The 26,259-nt window shown below is 39.5% G+C and overlaps 1 protein-coding gene across 3 annotated transcripts in view; it reads right to left on the bottom strand.

The window, feature by feature from the left end:
- PID1 (phosphotyrosine interaction domain containing 1) overlaps nt 1–26,259 on the bottom strand; it is a 182,997-nt gene that overhangs the window by 116,039 nt on the left and 40,699 nt on the right. The window contains exon 1 of one of the 3 annotated variants that reach the window (XM_084891886.1): nt 10,509–10,702. The exons of the other annotated variants lie outside the window; for them this stretch is intronic. The gene's annotated coding sequence lies outside the window, so the exon portion shown is untranslated. Of the gene's footprint in view, nt 1–10,508; nt 10,703–26,259 lie in introns of those variants that run through there. 3 annotated transcript variants of the gene reach the window in all.

Below are 26,259 nucleotides of genomic sequence, written 5' to 3'. Positions count from 1 at the left end.
AAATATTTTAAGATAGCTTTTCAAATTTTTTTTGTTTTCTGGTTTATCTCACTACTAATGGACAGCTAGATGAATGCTCTTTATAGTCATTTGGAATATTTCTTCTCCATGAGGTTAAATCATTAACCTTATAATTACCTTCTTTTTTAGATTTTGCTTTATGTTTTTAAAGATCACACATTTTCTTTTGCTTTAATATTATCTATAATTATGTAAAAACACTTAAAGAGGCAGAAAGTTGACATCACCTCTAAGAAACAGAAAATATTTATATGGATTCACAAATTTTTTCAATATTTAGAAAATTCTAGTTTCTAACCATGGCCCCTCTACTTGTTCCTCCTTTGCCCACAGTAATCCCATTTTTTTAGTTCTTTGGTTTATCTCATATACACAAATACACACACACACACACACACACATTCATATATGTATACATACTACTATACATATATACACATGTATTCACATTTCTCCATTCCTTTCTTAAACAATAGAATACTATACACAATCCTCCCACTTCAGTTATTTTTAACTTGGCAATATGCCTTAGAGATAATTCTTAATTTCTTTTCATAAAAGCATAGAACTGTTATGTGCATAGGAGCTCCATAGCTTATTAAACTGGTTCCTTCCTTGTGGATTCTGAGATATTCCCAGCCTTTTGGAAAGAATAGCCCTGAGATTGTATCTTTTTTATATTGTCAACCAGAACATTACAGAATTTAAAAATATATATATTTTTATTGAATTTTAGACAGAGGAAAGGAGAGAGAGAAACATCTATGTGAGAGAACAACATCGATCAGCTGCCTCCTGCACACCCCATAATGGGGATCAAGCCCATAACCTGGGCACGTGCCCTGACCAGGAATTGAACCAGCAATCTTTTGGTGCACAGGACAATACTCAGCTAACTAAGCCACACAGGCCAGGTCCAGAGCATTACAGAATTCTGATAAAATAATAAAGAGTCCATACAAGAGTTCATTTATAGAGCAGCCAGGCCCAGAGCAGCAGCAGCCAAGCCTGGAGCAGCCTTTTACGGTACACTGAAACTTTGCAAAAGGTATTATAATAAAACTAGAGACTCAGTGCATGAAAATTCTTGCACTGGAGGGGGAGTCCCTCAACCCAGCCTGCCCCCTCTCACAGTCCAAGAGCTCTCAGGAGTGGGAGGTGACATGACTATCAGGGGAAGGAGGTGCCTCCATCACATTTCTGCTGCTGCCACTACTGGCAGTGCAAGCCTTGGCCGGCCTGGGAAGCTGGGGAGCTGAGGAGACTGGGGGACTCCAGAAGCAGGCTCGCAGAGCTGCTGGACCCACCTAGGGGCGGGCCCGACCTTGCCACATGCATGCCGCCCCAGTGGGGCTGAGGAGACTGGGCACCACCATCTTGTGGCTGTAGGCACCGCCATTTTTGAGAGTGGGACAATTAATTAGCATATTTCCTCCTTATTGGCTGTGGGCACCAACATCTTTGAGGGCAGGGCAGTCAATTAGTATATTCCCTCCTTATTGGCCATGGGCACTGCCATCTTTGCAATGGTGTGAGGATCAATTAGCATATTCCCTCTTTATTAGATAGGATTACTAAGGGAATAAAAAGCTCTTGGACATTATTTCTTGTTTACATCCACTATCCAGTGAAAACTCATTAGGTATTAATATATTAATCTACCTCTAACAAAATTGAAAAGAGAAGATACATTATAAGAATGTGGCAATATTTAACAACAGTAATTAAGGGTTATACTTTACCTTTCTTATGTAATTGTGTACTATAAGTCATATATTTTTTCATCACAGATAAAACAAAATTTGCCATTATACATGTCAAATATAATGTAAGTAATATTATAGAAACAATGCACATTTAGTGTTAAACATACCATGATAGATAGTAAATGATTATAACCTGGTACCATGACAAGATAAAAATATCTTACCATATCAGAAGACAACTAATATAATTCATCTTTTATTTCTGAGATTGTCATAGTGGAGGAATGAGGACATCCATGTCTTGCCTAAGCTGTACATTTTCTTTGTAATTCTCCAAACAATGGAATGTTGGTATTTATTAAATAATTTTTCATTTTATGACTGCTTTATAACCACTTCAAATGAATTTCATTCTTTTTATAAAAAAGACAAATATAAAAAACTCAATTCAACATCTAGCATTATGGCTCAAAATCCAAGTTTTTAGACTGGTGGTAGTACTATACAACTAAAATAAATTTTTTTGAGTCTTTGGTGCAAATCCAACAATTACAAATAAAGATCCTGAGAGCTTTTATGTTTAAAGTAACAGGGGGCTATAAAATATTGGCACACTGTGAAAGCAATCTCAGATTTTCAAACAAATATTTCTTGGAAACTATATGCACAAATCCTCCCAAAATTTATTATCCTTCCCATTGTAGTAGAAAGAAAATAACACACATGAGGTTTTTGCATAAAAGATTCAAAATCAGCTGGGGATTTATATATGCACCATAAGTAGCTTTCAAACATTCACAAAACGTAAGGCAGTAATCTGTTCTCAACATCTGTCCTCAGCAGCGGTCGATAGGGTAAGACAATGTTTCAAGATCTAGTTCAGGAGTAGCCAGCAAAGGAAATGGCCTCTCTACCCATACTCTTTCCAGGGTAATCCCATTCTGCTTCATGGTTTCCAATCCCAGCTATATTCCAATAACTCTCAAACACATATGCCTAGATAAATCCTCTCTGTGATCTAGATTTATATATATACTTGCCTTCTCAATATCTTTAACTTATGTCTGAACAATTAGAATCTTTAACTTATGTCTGAACAAGTTCCTCAAAATTAATATGGCCAAAACAGAGTATACAGTTCTTTTTCCAAAAGTATGCCTCCATGTCCTCCTTAGACCCTTTCCTATCTCAGGGAATGATACCACCATTCTCCTATTGGTTTAAGCTAAGAAACATTCTTGACTCCTCTTTTTCTCTGAGAGTCCACTCCTTATTCATTGATAATTATATTGGATCAATACTTGACGTATATCCCAAATCCAACCATTGCTCATCATTTCCCCTGCTAAAACATCACCTCCCCTCTAGACTTAGTGCAACTGCTGCATAACTGTCCTTCCTGTCTTCATATTTGTTTGTCCAATCCACCTCTCCAAGACAACATTTAGACAATGCTCTTTCTGAAAGAATAGATCATATATCAGCTCTGTGTTTAAGACCCACCACCAGCTGACCATCATTCCTAGAAAAACATTCCAAACTCCCAACCTTGGCTGACAAGGTCTAATGCCAGAGGCATTTTCCTCTTCCTGCCTGTTCCTCACATGTTCTCGACTGTGTCTAAGGTTGTTCTCATCCTAAAGCACTTGCCCACGCTGTTTCTTCTGCCATCCATGTTGAATCAGGTATCAGAACTTCATTCCTTTAAAAAGCTGAATAACATTCCCTATATATATATGCAACACTTTGTTTATCTACCCATCCATCAATGGACATTTGGGTTGCTTCTATGTTTTAGCTGTTGCGAATAATGTAGCAATAAAGATGGATGCACAAAATCTCTTCAAGACTCTACTTTGAATACATTGGGGTATATGCCCAGAAGTAAAATTGCTGAGTAATACATAATTCTATTTTTAATTATTTGAGGAACTGCCACCCTGTTTTTTATAGTGTATCATTTCAACAATATTTGAACATGTATTGTTTTACATTCCTACCAGCTGATTACAAAGGTTCCCATTTCTCCACCTCATCACCAATATTTGTTATTTTCTGTTTGGAGTGTTTTTGCTATTGTTTTGTTTTCTGACAGTACCCATCTTAATGGATGTGAGGTGCTAGGAATCTCATTGTAGTTCTGATTTGCATTTCCCTAATGATAAGTCATATTCATTTTTGTTTCAATGGCTTTTTTACCTGACTCTGGAAATGAAAAAATATTTCCTGTCTTAACTAGCCAGAGCCACATTACTGCAGCACCCATGATATTTTTAGACCTGTATTTCCCTCCCTGCCACCTGCTATTATGTGAAAAGACAGAAGTGAAGCTAGTTTCTTATGTTGTGTGTATCTTTACTCGCAGAGAAAAGAAACCAATTGTCAAATATTTTTAAAAGTAAAAAGTGCATCTAATCCCTAAAGAAAAACTACCTATTAATTTTACTGTCTGGGAGCATAGAAAACATGTCTGAGGAATATGAGGCTCTTATCACTACTCTGCAAAAAGTCCTCATTACCAAGAAGTTCTAGAAAACTAACGAAGCTATGAATCCAGGGCAGGCATCAATTTGGCTTCTATTCACATCTCTCTTTGAATCTCAAAAGAACTGTTATTTGAATTCAGGCCAATTACTTTGGTAACATGATTATTTCAGCTATGTCTGCCTTGGGTTATTAATTCCTTATTATCATTCTATTCCTATGAAAATGAATGACAGATGATGGATTTTGCAAGAGCTGGAAACTTCCAGGGATATTGGACTAGGATGGTAAATTGTCTGAAAAGGTTTTTCAGGTTGCCTCTTCTACCAAAGGAATATAGGTGTCTGGCTTGGTTACGGTATTTTGTAGGGTACTTCTGCATCTATAACATCAGCTAAATCTTTCTATAAATTTTACCTGGCCGTCAACTTCCATGATGTTTTGTTTGTTTTTTTTGTTTGTTTTTTTAAATATATTTTATTGATTTTACACAGAGAGGAATTGAGAGGGACAGAGAGTTAGAAACATCGATGAGAGAGAAACATCGACCAGCTGCCTCTTGCACACCCCCAAATGGGGATGTGCCCACAACCAAGGTACATGCCCTTGACCGGAATCGAACCCGGGACCTTTCAGTCCGCAGGCCGACGCTCTATCCACTGAGCCAAACCGGTCCCGGCGACTTTCATGATGTTTTAAGTGCTACTGACAAAGTGAACAAAATGGTATTCTAAAACTAGGATTTAGTTTGTAAGTGGAAGTGGTTTATTCTAATAGTGTCAGTTACAAGATGATTTCATCACACTGCCTGTGAATTCTATCCATTTACCTTCCTTACTCTAAAAATAACAGGTGTATGGTTACAATTAATGTCCTTCATTCAGCCATGAGAACAATCATTCATAAACTTATTTTGGATGTTAGACACCTTTGAGAATGTAAATAAAACTATGAATCCTGTCCCCGGGGGGCGGGGGGTGGGAGGAGGGGGAAATGGTCAGAAGCTTTATTTAGTAAATAATTTCAGGGGATTGTGGTCATTCCTCTGTAAAGTCCACACACAGAGTCCCTTCTGCACCAGAATCCTTTTGGGTGCTGGGTCAGCTAGAGGATTTCTGAGCAGAGAAAGGCATCTTCATTTTAACAAAATCCCTGATGATACTAATGAATACCAGTGTTTGAGACCAGTGTCTTGAGGGTTACAGACCCTGAGGTAAATAGAGCCAGGTGAAAAATGATGCCAAAAGTAGGGCTTCAGGGTAAAGAGATGGGTTTTTATCTTTTTTTAAGAATTAATCTTATTATAATCATATCTAAAGAGCAGCTGGGGAAAGAAAATCCTAAAGCCAAAATATGTGAATATAAGAAGAATAAATAGCCACATATTCATAAATAAATATTGTAGGTCCATCCATATTCATTCCAAACCATAGACAGTATACTATCTTATATAATAGAGGTAATATGCAAATTAACCCTCACACCATCACAAGATGGCTGCACCCATAGCGGAGGCAGGGTTCCTATAACAAGCCATAACAAGCAATCTGCAGGGCCCTTAGGCTGCACCCCCCTGCCCTGGTGCCAGGCCTGGGGACCTCAGGTCACACCCTTTGTCCTGGACCTAGGGACCTGAGGCCCTGCCCCCCGCCCAGCAGGGCTTCACTGGGGTGGGGCCTTCTGGGTTTGGATCTCACCCAATGGGGGTGGGGCCGGTTGGGTCTGGGTCTCGCACAATTTTGAGGCACACATGAGTGGGTGGGGTTGACTCTGAGTTCCATGGCACACCCCAGACTCTGACAGGAGGGAAATTTTCATATATATTTTACTAATTTTCTTTTATCTCTGACATTTCTATTATAGAGAAAGGGCAAATAGCAATATTAAAATATTTCCTCTAATTAATTCCCTTTTAATGTGCACGAATTTCATGCACAGGGCCATTAGTACTACCTTAATTTAGCATTTCTAGTAGTGTCCTTACCTTGAAATGCTTAGTGTGCTAACACTTATGGGATGGAAGTGTGAGCAGTGGGATAAGAAGAAGTCACACGCACAGATGAATCATGCACCAATCTATGCATGGCAGACATACTCAGCCCCATATGCATCCAGTTCAGGCCCCATACATCTTCTCATCCCCAAGTATGGGGAATAATGCCTTGCTCACAGTAGGTGTTCAACATATGCCCTTTGCATTTAATTTTAATCTATCTCTGCTAACTCTATTTCAAATCCAACCATTTGCCTAGTGATAAAAAAAAAAAAACTTTATTGAGGTCCATTACAGCATTCAAATGGAATTTAATAAAGTTGACAAACCACACTTATTCTTCTCTTAATTCTATAATAACCCTGATCAATACACACTTGCCTATACTCAGTCCTTTCCAGGGTGATAAACTTCATAAAAGTCAGAAGAGGTCAAGTTTATACATCTGTTGTTTATTGCCAGAGATATTGGTTAGGAGTAGAGTTTACATAAAATATGACATAAAGTATGAGAGCAACTTGTAAAGAACTCATTAGAAAAATCAGTTTCTTGCCGAAACCGGTTTGGCTCAGTGGATAGAGTGCCTTTGGACTGAAGGGTCCCAGGTTCGATTCTGGTCAAGGGCATGTACCTTGGTTGCAGGCACATTCCCAGTAGGGGGTGTGCAGGAGGCAGCTGGTCAATGATTCTCTCTCATCAATGTTTCTAACTCTCTATCCCTCTTTCTTCCTCTCTCTGGAAAATCAATAAAATATATTAAAAAAATGTTTATTAAAAAAAAGATCAGTTTCTTAACTTCAAAATCACATTTACTATACAAAATAATAATAATAATAATAATAATAATAATAATATGATGATGATGATGATGATGATAATGACAAAAAATAGGTCCATCCACTCCACTATGATTAGACATGCACTGAGTTAATAATTTGGCACATAGAAACATATTTTGAGAGACAATGGACCCCTTGAAGAATTAGATAAAACCCAAGGAGCCCAAGATTTTCAAATTGTGTCAAGGAAGTCTTGATTCCTCGAAGGCCATCTGTGTCCACTATTTTGTTTCAATATCATTCAGTAGGTTTGTCCATCTACCTAGGCAATTATATAGATCAGCTGGGTTAAGAAAATTGTAAAGCCAAGATATGTGAATATAAGAAGAATAAATAGCCACATATTCATAAATAAATAATGTAGGTCCATATTCACTCCACGTCATACATAGTATGCTATACTACTATAATTTAGCACGTCCAATAGTGTCCTTACGGAGGGGACAAGGTGAACATGCAGGATGAGGCCACATAGGCTTTGAGCAATAAAAAGAACATGAGATCTAGACCCCAATGTTTTGAATTTGAAACTTGACCCCCTAAGTTTATAACCACAGAACAGCCAGGATTTCTGTAAGAATAAAGTGAATTATGTGTGCTCTCTGTTTAGTAAAGACAGATCTCACTTTTATTAAACAAACGTTGCACATTTTTTGCTGATTATAGAGGAGCCCAGGCATTAATATCCTTTCATTCATATTTGTGGCCTAAAATTTCTCAGATTCCAATTAGAACTTTATAAAAACTGTCTTTGGTATTGAAGTCATTAAGACCCTTTGAACATAAGTCAAGAAAAACTTGACTATACTAATTCTAAACCAAAACAAAAAGAAGTTAATATTCTTTATATAAACAGAATAACATTTAACTTTATATAGATTCTTAAGAGAAAGCCAACATCATCATACATAAAAAGGTAAATGTTTAAAAAGTAGCTAGAATATACATTATCAAATTCTATCAAACATTTACACTGCAAACCCTATACATGAACACTCACACATGTCACACATATATACTATACACACACACACACACACATAGATGTCACATAGTCTTACATCCATCTATCTAAGTATGGGACTATAAGTCATTAGATAATCTTACTTTTTTTATTGCTTGTACTCTACCTGGCAATAAAAATGAGATTCAATGCTAACTGAACTTTTGTATATTATATCAAGACAATTTAGAGTTACAAGACCAGCCATAGCCAGCACAGGATTTTGTAAGGTAAACGCCACCATTTTAAATTGGCAAGTCGTCTTGCAGTAGAGATTTAAGAGATGCAAAAGGCCTGGCAAGAGTATTTATTTCCTTCGAGGAGCCTCCGAAAGCAAACTGTCCATTCAGCGATTCTGCAGGCTACTGTTTCACCATGTGACAGGCCCACTTATTCATAAACAAATCATTAACATTCTTGCCATAAATCCATAGTGGACCACTGATCCCAGCTCTGATAGTGTTTTAGTGCATTTGCTCTGCCCACCATGAATGGGAGTCTTGTTTCCCAGAGCCCATCCCTGACAAATAAGAGACAAATTGTGCCCCGTGAAAAAACTTCGAGAATGACGGGCTTACACACCAATCACTGTCTCATTAATAGGCCGATGCGGAAATAGATCCTGTGTGCTTTGGGTGAAATGTAGATTTTTCTTACTCAGACCCAAAAATACAAGTATATACAAAACCATTTGCCAAGGTGATTTTTGTTGCTCAGATTCATCAGCAAGCCACACTCTGGGGACATTCCTCATAAAAGCAAATTTAAAATGATTGCGTTAAAAAATAATTGTTACTTCCAAGTTATTGTTAGCATAACTACAAAATACAGCAAGGATTCTAACAACTATAATGACCAATGACAAATGTATATTTTTATTTAATGTTCATTATATTCTGCCTAAAAGTTATCAGGAAAAGGAGCTGAGTCACAGAGAAATAATAATCAGGGCATAAGACACTTACTCAAATTAAACAGACTCTATTATATGACAAGTCTCTTAAATTACGTTTAATGGAACTTCCAACAATAATCCTCTTGATGATAAAAAGCAGTGACTGCTCGCCCATACATCAGAAGTACTCTGCTGTATGTTTTTACTCTCTAAGTTCAATGGATCTAATTCTAGCTCTTTAACCCTGGCGTCATAAGTTAAATATATCTAGTGACAACTCTACAAACACAACTAAATCAAACATTTTATTTCCTATATCAGTACCCCTAGTTCTACCTACAAAACAATCTGCTGGGCTGAAGCCCAGGCTTGCACTCTGACAGCCATCTCTTCACACATTATCATTGGCAGGAACCAGACTGAGCTTGTTTATTTCTTCCTGAGGTAGCTGTTTATTTCTTCCCATAGCTTTGGGGTAACAGATTGCTTCTCGAATTTTATGTTAGGAATGGCATGGGAACTGTGTTAAAATGCAGATTCTGGATCAACAGGTGTGGGGTGGCACTACATCATCTGCATTTCCATCAATCTCTTGGCGTTGCCGGCACAGCACTCCTTGGTCCACACTTCCAGAAGCAAGGTGGGAGATGGCCAAGTTGAGATAGGACTCAGTACCGTACATCAAAAGATTGGCCCGGTTGGAGTGGCTCAATGGTTGAGCCATCAACCTATGAACTAGGAGGTCACAGATTCCTGGGTTTCAGGTTTGATCCCTAGTGTGGGGCATGCAGGAGATAGCTGATCAGTGATTTTCTCTCATCATTAATGTTTTTTTCTATCTCTCTCTCCCTTTCTCTATAAAATCAATAAAAAATATATTTTTAAAAAAAACGTTGGTCCTCTTTAGGCATGAAATGAAAATGCTTCCCTTTAATTTTGCTTTCCTTGTTACTAATATAATGATTAATTTAAATTAGTAAACATAAAAGTTTAAGCCAGGTTTTATAGGACTTAGAAAATACTCACTAGGATGAAATAAAAACATATGAATGGTGCTTTAGCTCAATAAGGTCCTCAACAAATATGAGCTTCTTTTCTTGCTATCTTTGATTATCATCCAAAGTTATAACAGTCTGACTCTGGCTCCAGCAGAATGAACTCAATCTATAGTAAAATACACAGCTGGGTTTGGACCTGGCTGTGCAGTTAGCTCCTGGTCCTTGGGCACATCACCACCCAGAATTTCTCAGATGTGGCTTGTCTGACCTGCCCCAAGCTGGCCATGTAGTCATCACTTGATAACATTTTAGATGCTTCTGCCTGTTTGGTTCTCATACATCAGGTCTGAGATCGAACCTGGGATCTGTAGGTCCTGATGATTCTGATCTGAAGTGAGGACTGGAAACCACCGCCTTCATATTTAGAGCCTTCCCTCTAGTATGGGAAGGGGATGCCCAACCACCTCCCACTAGATGCTTAAAACAGGGCTTAGTAAACAGCAAACTATTATCAGATAAGAGGCTGTGGTCACCACTATCCTCATATAGAGGTTCAGGAATGAACTCACAGTGACTCTGGAGCTGGTCCTTCACTGTGCAACTGCAGTCGTCTCTGGATCAAAAGTAATGACGGGCTCCAGTCCCCGAGGTTTTCCTCCTTTAGTCACCACCACAAATGGAGTGTCAGTGGAGATCGCTTCACTGAGTCAGAGCTCAGTGAGTGAAACCCCACCAGGGACTTCTGGACTCGCTTTCTCGGACATGTCTCTGCAAAGCAGGACAAGTGCCCTGTCACTGCCCAGTGACTCAGTGCATGTCTAGTGCAGGGGCCTCAGCCAGCCCTTTAAAGAGTCTTTCAGTTGGAATGACAGGATTTTCTCAGCTAACTGCTTTGTCAAAAAAACAAAACAAAAAAAAACAAAAAATCCCCACCACACATATATTCCTATATGCTAAGTATAGAGATAAAATAGCCCATTTCTACTCACAAATCTTAGGTAGAATGGAATCGGTGATTACTTTTTATAGAAGCCCCTTCCCTAAATTTTTGCTTATTGTCCTTTCTTCCATTTGAGATGACCTCCTAGAAAAGTTAGTATCAAAAAGGAAATAAAAGAACTTTTAAAAATGGATAGGATATGTAAAAACATTGGGAAGATGGACATTGTAGATCGGAAGGAAGAGTTTGACACAGACAAAAAAAACAAAAACAAACAAACAAAAAAAAAAAACAGACTGGGAGAAATAAGAAGACTTCAACACACCTTTCCCAACTTCCCAACACAAAATTCAAAGAATGTGGCTTTTTTTTGCCTTATAATGTCTGTATGTACAGATAATTTATTGGAAAAATTAGAGAAGAGGCCAAACATGATACAGCAATATGGCCCTAGAAGCCGGCGGTGACCCGTGGCCAGCCAGGAAGTGAGCCCCTGCCTCCAGACAGGCCCTGTCTGCCAGCAGCAGCTGTCCCTCCAGGCGGGGCACCTGAAAGCCTGGCGAAAACAGCGAAAGAGGGTTAATCACTTTTTCCATTCACTCTCAGCCAATAGGATTTAATTAAGTATAGTTTAATTAAAATTTAATCACACTTCTGGTGGCTGCAGACAGCCTCTGCTGAAAATTTCATTAACTAGTATTTTCTAAAGCCCCTTTCCAAACAAAGCTGCCTTACTGTGAAGAAATATTTATTGTAGTGATGTTGCATTCTCTCCTCAAATGTGGGAGAAGGATGGGAGGGGTGCAGTTAGCTCCTGGTTCTTGGGCAAATCACCACCCAGAATTTCTCAGATGTGGCTTGTCTGACAATGTGTGAAGGAAACGGGAAGCTGGTTTGGGGTAGCTATCAATAAATCAGAGAGCCTGGTGGTTTAGCACCAATGTCTGAAACAGTAGGTCATGGTTCAATTCCCAATTGGGCATGTGCCTGGGTTGTGGCTCAATCCCCAGTGTGGGGTGTGCAAGAGGCATTCAATCAGTGATTCTCATCACTGATGTTTCTCTCTCTCTCCCTCTCCTTTCCTCTCCAAAGTCAATAAAGATGTATTTTAAAATAATAATAAATAAATAAATCAGAGAGTTTGGCAAAGGAGCATTTGCTAAGTTTTAAATTATAGTAATATTCCATTTAACAAGTACAGAGAAATGAGGTGTTTTGTGTAATCTAATGTTTACCTTCCCTGTGCTCCTCACTCATTTACTCATTTAGTACATTTAAGCGCAGGACCTGTTCAGGGGGCAATGGTTTAATACCAAGTTGATGTTTCTAAGTACCTAATGTTCAGTTGACTGTGATGAACAAAAAAATCTTTATTTGGGTACTTGTAATTTTCTTAGAGTGTGTGATTAAAATGGAGGTCTTTATTGATCACATTTACTACCTTTGTGAATATTAATTACTTTATGAGGCTTAAGTGAAGACATGCCCCACGGGCCATTGAGAAATGTATGATTCTCTGTCCCTACGATAAATATACCACCCTACATTTTTTATAAGCATTTGTGACGGGTCTTAGAAATCAATTTTAATTTTATTGTTTCTCAAGTATACATAGTGTCTGACTGCTTACTGTGTAATAACCATAGACCTATTAAATTTGTGTTTTACAGTTCAACATGTAGTATGACTTTTTTTCTTAGAATTTGCATCTTCGGGGGAGGAGATAGAAAACAAAGAAGAAATACTTGATTAAGAGTTCTAGCTAGTCGGTTTCCTTTTTTCCTATAACAGTGTGCTTCCCGAGTCATGTTTAAACCAGACCGTCCTCCACGTTCTTGAATCAGGTGTCCTAAAATTTCTCTGAAGAAATTTATAATTCCCTTTTAAAGGACAACTTTCTGAAATTCTCCTAAAGATTAAGCAGGAAGCCATCCCAATAAGATCTTTTACACTTGTCACATATTATGTGATTTCTCAATTTTTCCTTCCTCTGTCAAAAGAAACACCCCAAGTTCCCACAGAGCAGAAAGAAGAAACTCCTATGAGGATGTCACCAAGAACTGAAGACAAGCCTTAAGCGGCTCTCTGTTCCACCTAGAGCTGGAAAGGAGATGAAATTTGGAAGTATCCTTTCCAGTGTGTTATTTTAAGTCTATTTCCGTGGAAAGATATCCTTGCAAAAATGCTAATAGGAATAGGAGGTTTCTTTGTCAAGGGCTGGACGCCATGGTCATTGCTGCCATATGAAGAGCAGAGTTGGGGCAATGGATTTGACCACAAACTAAACAAGACATTTAACAGGCCTTTGACGTTTATTTCTCACATAAACACTGACAGACTGGTAATTTTATTCCCCTTTTGCTTATGAGAAAACTGAGGCTGAGTTACTTGCCCCAAATCCCCTCCAGACAAGTGGAGGAGATAGAATCAGAAGGCAGGATTTCTAACCCACAGATCACAGGTATACCCCTTGCCTTGCTTCCCAGCTGACTAGAATCAAGGTCACACTCACCTCACCCTTGCCCCATAATCCTGAGCTACTTTTCAAAACTCACTGTCAAAACTAATCCCCTTTGCAACTAACAACACAAATTAATGATGTCAGGGGAAGGGGTTAAGTATATACTCTGTAGTTCATGAAATAATACAAAGTTAACCAAGGAGACTAGAGGGAGAGAGAAAAAATTAAATGAGTTAAGGAGTAGGTCAGACTTGGGCTCCATCCAATCCAAGCTCTGTGAATTACCAATTTTGTAACTTAGGGAAAATAAAGGAAATGAATCTCCTAAGCCTCTACTCTTTATGGCTAAAATGCCCAACTTCCAGTGTGTCTGTGAGAATTAAGTGCATAAATAAGCCACGCTCAGAGACACAGCATAGAGGGGGCAGTCCTCTCCCCATTCTCCACACCTGACCCAACCACAGCCCTCATTCAACTCCTTAGGCTTCCAGCCATTTCCAGTGTCGATTCTCTCAAGGGATATATCTGCTGCCCACACCATCCATGTGGCTTTTTTCAATTAGGAAAATTAAATTCAAAGGATCCGAGTCAAACACAAAGGCAACACTTAGAATCCGGAAAGGTAGAGAAAGTGTTGGTTCAGGGAAGGGCAATTTCCACATCCTAAGCTCCAGGGCCACCTGCAAGAATAACAAATTGCTCTTGATTTTCCTCTAACCATTCTCTCAATCAATAACATGTTGACTGATACTATTTTATGGTCAGTACCCCCAAATTCTACAAGCTATATTCACCATGCTTTCGAGAGAAGACATTCTGTTTTCTTTTCTTTCTTAGTCCTCAGTAAAACAAATACTGGCACTAGTAGGTATAGAACATATTTGTCAATAGAAAAAATAAAACAAAACCATAAATCATATAATGTGTCATCACTTAATCCAGCCAAGGACTCTTGATCAAAAAATCACTACCAAACATAACTAGACAAAATCTTAAGCCATGTAGAACTTAATGAAAAGTATGCCAGAAATATAGGTGTTAAATCATTAAAATTTGCACTGGAAGAGACTTTTCTTTCTATCTTGTCTAAATAGTTTCAATTAAAAGTAAGAAAGCTGAAATATAGGGGTGATGTGGTCATGACTATAAACATAAAATGAAAATAAAAAATTCTGATGTGATTAGGACTGTGCTCCCAACTCTAGGTGTTTTATATATACAACCAAGTGTAATTGGTATTATAAATACCCTCAGTGTACAGATGCAGAACATAGGCTGAAAGAAGCTAAATAGTCTGCTAAACAGCTATCTCCAACAGCTAGTAGAGCCCAGAGATGTAAACTCAAGTCATCTGACCCAAAGAGTCCACTTCACAACCATTTTTCTTGACCAAGAACCTATAGCATGGATTTGCCCACTGAGAACAACCCTGGTGATCTTGTACTCTGGCTGATCCTGTTGCCCAGAATCTAACGAGAGTTAGGAAAAGTCAATCAAAATGTAATTACTTCGTAAGTAAGTATATCCAAAGGCTAGTGAAGCCTTGGTCCATTAAAAACAAATCTACAAGTATTTATTGTACATTAAAAAAATACATGCCCTAACCAGTTTGGCTAAGTGGATAGAGTGTCGGCCTATGGACTGAAAGGTCCCAGGTTTGATTCTGGTCAAGGGCATGTACCTTGGTTGTGGGCACATCCTCAGTAGGAAGTGTGCAGGAGGCAGCTGATCAATGCTCCTCTCTCATCAGTGTTCCTAACTCTCTATCCCTCTCCCTTCCTCTCTGTAAGAAATAAAAAAAAAAAAAAAAAAAAAAAAAAATACATTTAAAAAAAATACAATTCAAGAGTGAGAACTAGAAGTCCAATGCATGAATTCATGCACTGGTGGGGTCCAGCTGGCCCGCCTCGAAGGGACCATCGGTGGTGGACCAACTGGGGAGAGGGACCATGGGTGTCATTCTGCTGTTTGGCCATTTTGCATATTACCCTTTTATTATATAGGATAATAGAGAAGGAATGGAGGGCTTTTTTATTAAATAGTTTTCCTATCATGGAGATCTACATGCTCCATGTATAAAAGGAAATGGAATTACCAAAGAAGGCCACACAGTGAAATATAAAAGACCCTTTCTCTTTCTCTTAATTTCAATCTCAAATCCCAGAGTTAATCACTCTCAGTAGAAGTCTGTGTGGTTGTGTTGTTTCAGGTTTTTTCCTTTTGCATCACTTTCCAGAAATTTTCAATTCCATTAATAAGCATAAGAGATTTTTTGTTTCCATTTTTACATAAATGTGATCACACAGAGAATTATTGTTTTACAGCGTACCTTTTTATCTCACTATGTACTGAACATTTTCCCCCTAACAGCAGCATAGTAGTACATGAAATAACAAATCACTCTCTCATTCTTTCTCTCCCTCTCCCTCTCTCTCTACTCCCTCTCTTGCCCCCTCCCTCTTTCCTGTAAGCTCTTTAGTGTTGCATTAAATCATGGTACCATAAATTTACTAAACATGTATTGATATTTAGGTTGTTTCCAGCAGTTTGAGTATATCATTGTGATCATTACAAACAACATAGAGAACCCTTATTTTGGGCAACTGGAAAGTGAAAGGAAACTGATCTATTAAAAGAGTCTGCCTTTTTTTTTTTCCTTGATACATATTACCCAAGCCCTTCAAAAAGGGATTACAGAAGCAACGTACACTCCTATAAATAACAATAAGGTATGAAAGTGATTATTATTCTTTAGTCCAACAGCACTGAGTTTTATCTCACTTTGTAACTACCACCTAAGCCCAACATCCAGCAACCTCGTACCTTATGTGATCCCAAAATGATGGGACTGGAAAGCAACACAGGGACTCAACAAAGAAGAATATCCCACCAAAAGGATGCCCAGCATGTGAATAACGACATGATCCAGAGAAGAGAGCAGAACACTGATGAAGATGCTATGAATTAAAGTCATTAGATTAAGGCCTTTGATTTTGAGCTTTCAAAAAATGTGTGAATAATCTTTGAGTTGGCAAATTCTTAAAAAGTAGATAGTATAACTCTTGCTGCTTAAACTGTTTTTACAAATATTCACTAAATATGATTTAACTATGATCAAGACTCAAAGTAAAACCAAACACCTAGCATACCACTTCTCACGTGAAGAAACTGATATACACAGAAAGTAGAATTGACCAAACTCATAAATAATATTATTGTCATTGTCCCTTTTTTTCAATATGTATTTTATTGATTTTTTACAGAGAGGAAGAGAGAGGGATGGAGAGTTAGAAACATTGGTGAGAGAGAACCACCAATCAGCTGCCTCTTGCACACCCCCTACTGAGGATGTGCCCACAACCAAGGTACATGCCCTTGACCGGAATCGAACCTGGGACCTTTCAGTCCCCAGGCCAATGCTCTATCCACTGAGCCAAACCGGTCTTGGCTCATTGTCCCTTTAATTTTCAAAAATCTATCCTACAAAGGACACCTGGAAGTTCCCACTTTAAAAATATTTTTTAATAAAGTATTTTTTTTTTTACTTTGAATTTTTTTTTTTTTAGTTTATTGTTTTTTTTGTTTTTTTTTAATTAATTAATTTATTTATTTATTTATTTTTTACATATTTTCTTGATTTTTTTTTTATTGCCCCCCTCCCTCCCTCCCACACATCCCCTCCCTCCCCATAGTTTTATGTCCATTGGTTGTACTTATATGCATTTATACAAGTCCTTCGGTTGATCTATTATCTCCCCCTGATACTTTGAATTTTTATCCTATATGATAAAAGCCTAGGTGGTGTCACACACAATGTCATCACAAGATGGCCACTCTCACATTGTCACAAGATGGCCACCACAAGATGGCCACCACAAGATGGCCAGCAGGGGAGGATAGTTGGGTGCGACCAGGCCTGCAGGAGAGGGCAGTTAGGAATGTCCAGGACAGCAAGGGAGGGAAGTTAGGGGTGACCAGGCCAGCAGGGAAAGGTAGTTGGGGCCAGCCAGGCCAGCAGGGGAGGACAGTTGGGGTCGACCAGGCCAACAGGGGAGGACAGTTGGGGGTGATCAGGTTGGCAGGGGAGAGCAGTTGGGGGTAATTGGGCTGGCAGGGGAGGGAAGTTGGGGGCTATTGGGCTGGCAGGCAGAAGCAGTTAGGGACAATCAGGCAGGCAGGAATGTGAGCAATTAGGAGCCAGTAGTCCCGGACTGCAGTCAGACATCCCCCAAGGGGTCCCAGATTAGAGAGAGGGTGTAGGCCACGCTGAGGGACACTATCCCATGCACGAATTTCATGCACCGGGCCTCTAGGTGAATTATAATTTACACAGAGTGTAATGTACCAATCTCAAGTACAAATAGACTCAACTTATAAATAGATAAAAGCATTATTTAACCCAGGCCCAGCGAGGTCCATATTCCAGTCTCTTGGTAGAGCCTCCTGGGGACAGAGCTCGTTTCTATAGGGAGACCTGTCAGCACTCTGGAATGACTGCAGAATATACTATTTGAGGCAGTAAAGAGAAGCCCAAACGCTCCATCAAAATAAACAGCTGTACTAGATAAGCTCCAAATTTAATTTATTTTATGCTGATGAAGTGTAGGGGTCTTTGAAAATACAAAGCTCAGCTGTTTAGGATTTGCTTTATTTGTTGGAGCTTTAATTAATGATAGTGCCTTTCTGGAGAGAAAACAGCACATAGAAGAAACACAGTCCTAACTGATCTATTCAAAGCCACTCCTTTGGCCCTGGCTCTGAAGTGAATGAGATTCCTTAATCTCCCTCAAAGTCACAGAACGGGAAGAAGGCAGCAAGTGGGCTGGTGGCTCCCCCTGAAGATAGGGGGGTTGCCAAAGACAAAATGGGTCCCAGTCCGAGTGCCGGGCCACTGGGAGGACATCAATGTAATATGAATGAGGACTACGGAGAAGAGCCAAGATGACAGGCCTTATAAACAAGACCTTCAAAAGTTTCAAATAATACTGAGGCACCGAAATGAAACTACCAACAATTAATATCCCCAGTTCCTCATAGTCAAATCTCATTAATTGACTCAATAGACTCTGCAGTAATTCCCAATCACTACCAAACAATCTCCTGATCCCAGAGCCTACTAAACATGGTCCTCACTGTCTCTACAGCTTCATCCTCCACTTCTCCTTGGGCACCCTCCAGTCAACCCAAACTACCCCTTTCCTAAACATGCCAGGCAGACCTTCACTCCCCAAGCCCTTGATGTCCAGGATTTGGAATAGAGTGGACAGAATCCATAAACAGAGAAAGCCTAGGACTCTGTGAGAAGAGAGGAGTGTACATAGGGTCAAAGTCCAAAGGCACCAGCTACATTCAGAAATGGGGGAGAAGGAGCCACAGCCACAAATGGAAAGATGGATAGCAGGGATGCAGGCCAAAAAGCCCCTAAATTGTCCAATTTATTTTCTTTCTGAACAGACATTCTCTGCATGGATCTTTGTAAAGTCAGGTTAACTTATCTTGATCCACGATCCCTTTTCTGTAGCCTTCTTAAAGTCTTTCTACCTCGATTAAATTCTCATTTTCAAATGTCAGGAGGTGTTAAACTGAAACTTGCTCTTGAAGTCAGTGTCTCAAACCGACACACACACAAGTTATCAATCCTCTGCCAACATTAGAGAAATGCATTACTCAAGAACTGGACAGGAGACCCTAGGGATCATCTAGCTCAGACTTTTTTTGTAGATTTGAAAAAAATAAAATAAAATGGAGGATGCCCTGGCTGGAGCATAGTTTGGTACACCAAAAGGTTACAGGCTTGGTCCCCAGTCAGGCACATATGGGAGGCAACCGATAGATGTTTCTTTCTCACATGGCTGTTTCCCTCTCTCTCTCTCTCTCTCTCTCTCTCTCTCTCTCTCTCTCTCTCTCTCTCTTTCTCTCTCTCTCTCTCTCTCTCTCCATTCCTTCTCTCTAAAATTAATAAACATATCCTGGGGTGTGGATAAAGATACCTATATAATAAAGAGCTAATATGCTTATTAGGCCAGGTGGCAGAATGACCTTCTGAAGTGACCAGTGGGCGGGGGGCGAGGCCATGGGGCCATGAGTGCGAGTTCCTTGTACAAATTTCATGCATGGAGTCTCTAAAATATATTTCATATATATATATATATGGAGGGCAAGGGACTTGTCTAAGGTCATGTGGCTAGTAAGTGAATAGGCCACAAGTAATAATGAACATGTGGAACAGATAGATACTGAGCTAATCACTCTATACATGATCGACTTTGAGCCCCCACCACATCTCAAAATCAACTTCTACAGGAAAACTGAGGCCCAGATACTTTGAGTGACTTGTATAGAACTGGCAAGTGACAGGAAGCCAGGCAGAAGAGCCCTAGACACAAGGACATCTTTGCCTCACAAACATTGTATTTCATTCTAACAAAAGGATTGTGCAACCAATGAGGAGACTGAGTTACAAAGAGTCACAAGTCAGGACTCCAGTGGCCCACAGTCTCCCTTGAACCAATAGGCAAGATGAGGTTGGAGATCCGAACAAGGGTCTAGAATGCCAATTCCCAGGAGGTGGTGACAATCAGATGCTGTATGTACCCACTGATCCCAGCGGTGGGCTTGGGTCTTTTCTGTGACCAAGGCTCTAAGCATTCTGTGTCTTTAAACTCGGCATTTTCACTTATCAAACAGCACTACTTCTCCACTAATGCAAATTAATGAGGTGTTGTTACAGGTTTTTTTTTATTCCCCTTGGTGTAAAATTAAAACTAAATAAATAAAAAAGTAATTGGAAAACGCAAATGAGGAAGCCATTTAGTTTAACACTGTCAATGTTTACACCAGTGCTTTACTTCCTACAGTTTTATTATGCCTCTCTGACTTGATTTTTTAGCTGAAAATTTAAAAGAAAAACGACTTTTTTTTTTTCCTCCAAATTTCACCAGGTTGCTTCAACCCCAAAATATTGTCAAAAGTATTCCCAAACTCTCCATCCCACTACATTGGCAGTGAGGCATGGGCTGGTCCCTGTGTGTTAATTACTTAACTGCATTATGTATATACATCTGATAGCCTCATCCAGCTTCAATCGCTCTTGGAGAACATTTTAACTTATATATTTTTGTGTAAGTAGGGTGACCAACTTGTTCTGGTTGGTCCAGGACTTTCCTGTTTGGGGCATTGAAAGTTCTGCATCCTAGGAGCACCCACAAGTCCCAGGCAAATGGAACAGAAGGTCACTCTATTCCTGAGCCTCCTCAAGCCTTGAGTACTTCATAATCAACATATCATCACCTCACCCCATTTTAATCTGGGTTCTGTGTCCCCCTCCCCCCACTCCACGCTCCACTGTAACCTGTACTGTCCAAGACCCAATGACCTAATCCAAGGCCTTCATGACACCATAGCCTTCTGGTCCCACAGGCATGTTCAGCTGCATTGTCCATTCTCTCCTACTTAAAACCTTCCCTGTTCCATTTCCAATGACCTCCAATTGCTCCTTCTCGACTGATTCATCAATTCTTTCCAACCATCTCTACACCTCCAACCTTTCCAGGATCCTGCCCTCAGCCATCCTCTTTTTCCTGAGAAACATGTTCCTGGGGCATCCTCCATTCTTCCATCCTTAATATGCCCACAAGCCAACCATTCCCTCTCTCCCAAAGATAAGACTCACATCCCAACTGTCTATGGATGTCTCACAATGACCTTACTTCCAACACATTCAAAAGGAAACGATCATCTGGCCTCCCATTCCCTTAATAGCTCCCCCAGCAAGCAAAAAAGTGGCATCCTCTTCCTCTTCTCTCTTCCACATTCCCATATCTGACACTTGGTAAGTGCTGGTAATTCAGCCCCCAACATTCCTCTCCTGTAGCTCCCTCTACTCCTCTCCATCCCACCCTGGCACCCTGATTGAGGCTCTCTCATCACTTCCTGCCCAAGCGATTCAAAGGCCTATAAGTGGCTCCTGCCTCTCTGAAGCATAAACTTAGTGCTGACATTATCAGTGACTTTCCAAGGCCTCTAACGACAAAGTACAAACTCTTCAGGGCAGAATCTGAAACTTTTTCTCTCTTGGCTTCAGCCCAGTCTTGGGACATTGCCCTTCATACGGCCAGAATGCCACGTGCCAGTGCTGAACATCCCACACGCTGACAGGTCTCAGGTGAGCCACTAACCACCACTCACCCACCCCACCCCCGTGTTACACCCATTATCTTTATTTTGCTGTATTTATTCTCAAAGCTAATCCCTGTGTGGATTTTTCTGCAGACAAGGTACAGTATAAATATAATTTTCATTCTTTTTTCAATTAACATCATTGGCATATAACTTCATTAATATATTGTATAGCTTCCATCATTAATTTGATAGCTATAAAGAGTAATAATTTACTGAATCATTTCCCTGTAGTGAGACCTGTGGTTTCCAATTTTTTATTGTTATAAACATGACCGCAGTGAATATTTTCTAACACATGGCTTTGTTGTTTTTTTAATAACTGCCTGAGGATAAATTCCCAGGAGTGGGATTGTAGGGTCAAAGGGTGTGGAAATTTTATGATTCTTGATAATTGTTGCCAAATTACTTTCCCAAAGAGGCCATACAAATTCCACCACCACCACACCAATAATTCTGTATGTTCTCCAGCTTTGGGTCTTAAAAAACAAACAAAAAGGCTATTATTCATCTGAAACCTATAACTTATTTTATTATTTTAATTTGCATTTATTTTATAATTAATAAGCTTAGCTTTTCAAACTTGTTTACTAAGCATATTCTAATATTTATTCGTACCCTTTATCCGTTTATCTACGTGATGTTTCTTATGCCTCAGTTAAATATTTGTTATAAAATTTAACCCTATTCATCTTCACTGCAAATATTTTCCCACTTTGTTTTACTGTTTGTTTTCAGCTATATTATTGTTCATTTTATGGGAATCTAATGGGTTTTCTGTAAAATAAACTGCCAATTTCTTCCTCCAGGGTGGCCTCCTGGTCAGGATGGAAATGATACCAAAACCCCACAGTGGTTAATGCCTTGAATCCAGTGTCAGAACAATGAAGGCTCTAGGCTGCACCACCATCTGCCACAGGTCCACAGGCATCCTATGGGGTCTTAGTCTTCTCATCTGTGAAATGGGGAGTAACCTCCTGCACAAGGCTGTGGGAAGCCTTGAATAATAAAACCCTTGTAAAGTCCCTACTCTGCACCTGGCATCAGTAGACATGGCCCCTGCAACATTACCCACTCCATCACACTGTTTCCTGGTGGGTCTTCATACATTAGCTTTTTAAAAATAAAAATAAAAAATTATTGATTTCAGGGAGAGGGAGAGAAAGAGAAATATTAGTGCTGAGAGATAATCATAAATAGCCTGCCTCCTACACCACCCACACTCCCAACCCCTGCCCCTGGGGATAGAGCCATCAACCTGGGCATGTGCCTTGATTGGGAATTGAACCATGACCTTCCGGTTCATAGGTAAATGCTCAACCACTGAGCCACGCCAGCCAGGGCCATACATTAGCTTTTACATTGCCTACCTGGAATTAATTTTGGTGTTTGGTATAGCATACAAATGTTTTATTAAGTCTTTGTTTAGAAAATGGTACTTGTTTATTCAACTGCTAATTTCTTTCCTCTTGTTTTTGATTCACATGTTATTTATCCACCTCATTTCTGATGGGCAATTCCTGTTTGTGGGCTTTTCAATACAGGCAAAATGACAATATGATTCATAAGGCAAAATAGAGACTGATACTTTTTTTTTTTAATATATTTTATTGATTTTTTACAGAGAGGAAGGGAGAGAGATAGAGAGCTAGAAACTTCGATGAGAGAGAAACATCGACCAGCTGCCTCCTGCACACCCCCTACTGGGGATGTGCCCGCAACCCAGGCACATGCCCTTGACCAGAATCGAACCTGGGACCTTTCAGTCCGCAGACCGACGCTCTACCATTGAGCCAAACCGGTTTCGGCGAGACTGATACTTAAGCAGAATATCTATATAACATAATTTTCAACTCATTTTACTTTTTTTCCTAGCTTAATTCAATTAAACTGTGCTGTTGCCACCATTTTCTAATTAGCCCTGTGGGATGGGATGCTTACCTCTCTGATGGATTTAGACTCACAAAACCTGTATTCAAATGCAAGCTCTGAGATGCTGTCTTCCAGCAGGTTATTTGCTGTGTTTTATTAGTAGAGTGAGGATAATAATACTAACTTTGTTAACTCTCAAGAACATTGTGAGGTCTCGTGCGATAATGTCAGGAAATGGAAGGCAGGGACATTCTTATTACTATGAACACAACTGCAACCACAGATTTGGTTTCCATATTTCTTTAACTTCTGACACATCACAGTCCCTCTCACAGAAGTTAAAGCTAGGATGCCAGAGTCTGACTTGACCAACTATTGGATTTGAGGAAATTTGCATAACTTCCCTGAGCTTCTGCCTTCTTTGTATGAGTGAAATAAAGACCATAGCGAGGATGGAATTAGCCAATGTGCATCTGAGCATTTAACAGCCTGGGCCATTCTCACCCGCTGGGGATTGTGTTCTTCACCAGCCTTCAGGGTTCTGAGGAGTGCCAGGGAGCAGCAGGCATAGGAAGCAACTGGAAAGCTGGAAAGCGCTATAAAGGTATTAATACCTCTTCTCTCGTTCTTCTTGCAGGGCCAGGGTGTTCCCAATGGCCACTCTCCCAGGGTGGATAGGCCTGGGCTCCACTGGGCCCTTTTTAGACCCAGAGGCCATAATAGTATCCTGCCATGCTGGTGTTTCATTTTACATCATCTCAAGCACCCTCTGAACCCTGTCCCCACTTCGCACACAGTTTGTACTTAAAGTCACCTCAGTTGATCCTTAGCTTGCCATCTGTTTGTTCAGCTCGGACACTAATATAAATCTCAGTCCTTGCTTTAATGAGCAAGCAAACTGGTCACTGTACTTCCAGCACTGGGTCTGACATTTAGGTGACTGAGTCCACATCCTACCTAGGTCCGTGGCCCAGTCAAGAGTAAGCATTTCTTATATTTCTCAACTTTCTAGAATTAGTTTAAGGGTTACTTTTAAGAGCTTGAGCATGTCAAGACTTTTATTCTGACACACAGAAAGCAAAGGGCACACTGGTATTGAACCAAAGAGTAATATGGACATTTTAATTTGGAGGATTAAATACCTTATCACTTGACAAAAACTTAGCACAAGATGACACCTCCCATTCCACGTGACCCCACCCAAGGCTCTAGACCTCCCAGCGCCAGTGAGGTTTCCCATCAGCACATGTGCGTGCTGTTCCAGCACGGACATCTTCATCCCATCAGGGCTTTGGCCATCAGAGTGTGGCCCCCAGAGCTTGGCCAAAGAGCACTGCCAGGATGCTCACCCTCACCACGTGGATGAGAAAATTAGAGCCAGAAGAGTCCCAGCGCTGAAAACTCCCTGGTCTTCTCTAAGATTTCTTTCTCATGAAACTTGCCAGGAATAAAATTAAATCCAAAGTAAACTCACACATTTCAACAACTGGGGCCATTTCGTGATGGAAGGGTGGAATACTATGAGAGTTTATACAACAGCAGAGCAAAGAACCTTCCATTACATGGCACAGTGGAGGAGCTAATCCAACCAATACCAGCAATCACTCATCTCTACACTTGTTATGTGAGAAATTGTATTCCTATTTGTGTAAACCAATGTAAAAAGTGTTTCTATTAGAAGCGGTCATATTCCTGTTATAATCATCAGCCTACGTGAGGTTTTAACAATTTAGTACCTTAAGATTGAGTGTAGGAACAACCTAACCACAAAGAATACTCTTATTTATGTTGACTTTCATGTCAAGGCTCACACATCTTTAAGTAGATAACATAATCACAAAAACTAATTAAAATTTATATTTACTGTTTAATATGTGCATTTATCTAACAAATATATACTTATATTTTTTTCAAAAGCATGATAAGAAATTATAGATTGAATGGCAATGCCACAAAGAATTTTAACAAACATCTTTGAGTGTAAATATAGGATTAAGTTTTCTGCTTTAAAAATGCTTTCTAATGAGCCCATGCTTCTTTTGTGTGTATATATACGGAAGTTTTCACACTCTTTCACATTTAAGCAATAAGGTATCTGATAAAACCATGTTGGTAGTTATTTTCCTTAAGTGATCTTAAAGATTAATGGAAAGATTCATTTCTATACAGAAGTATCTTTTGTTGATGCCTGAAATCTCACCACAAAAAGTATCTTTGGCTTTAGCAAAACAGAAGTTTTGGAACCTGTTAAAAATGTAATTCTCCTCAAAGAGAGAACATATTGCTTGTTGGTCCTTTACATTATTTGCTGTGAGAAATACCTTATCTCCAAGAAACACCACACGTCTTTCTGGAGGGCAATAACTTGGAGTCTCATCAAAGTGGAATAACAGAGACATGGTCTGCTGACTTCCTATTCAACCTTAACCATCACTATGCTTGTGTGTTTAGTAAAGACTGACTCACAGTGGGAGCTGGATAAGGATTTGTGAGTGAATAAATGAATGACCAAGGAATGTTGAAAAGTGATGTATGGTCAGTTTATAATTCATTTTTATGTAATGTTCCTCATATCAAAATGATCCACCATACAGACAACTCAATTGAGGATATCCACAGATTTTCAGATGGGCATCTTGCATCTACCACCTGGATTCTCACACACATAACTCTTTCTTGCTGGAGCTACAGTTCACCATCAAAATTTCAAAAGTAGTAATCCCTTTTTTTGTGTGTGTACTAGTATGCTATATCACGACATGCTAATTCTACAAAGAGCACATCTCAACTTGACTTAATGCACGTTGAATTCTTCATGCTGGTGATCTATTAAATTTTAGTTAGCTCTTCTATTTACACATATGGTACA

The sequence above is a fragment of the Pipistrellus hanaki genome (genome assembly GCF_964339955.1).
Source record: "Pipistrellus hanaki genome assembly, chromosome: 8".
Lineage (NCBI taxonomy): Eukaryota > Metazoa > Chordata > Mammalia > Chiroptera > Vespertilionidae > Pipistrellus > Pipistrellus hanaki.
The sequence above is the reverse complement of the archived record's forward strand: the minus strand, read 5'-3'. Positions and strand labels throughout refer to the sequence as shown.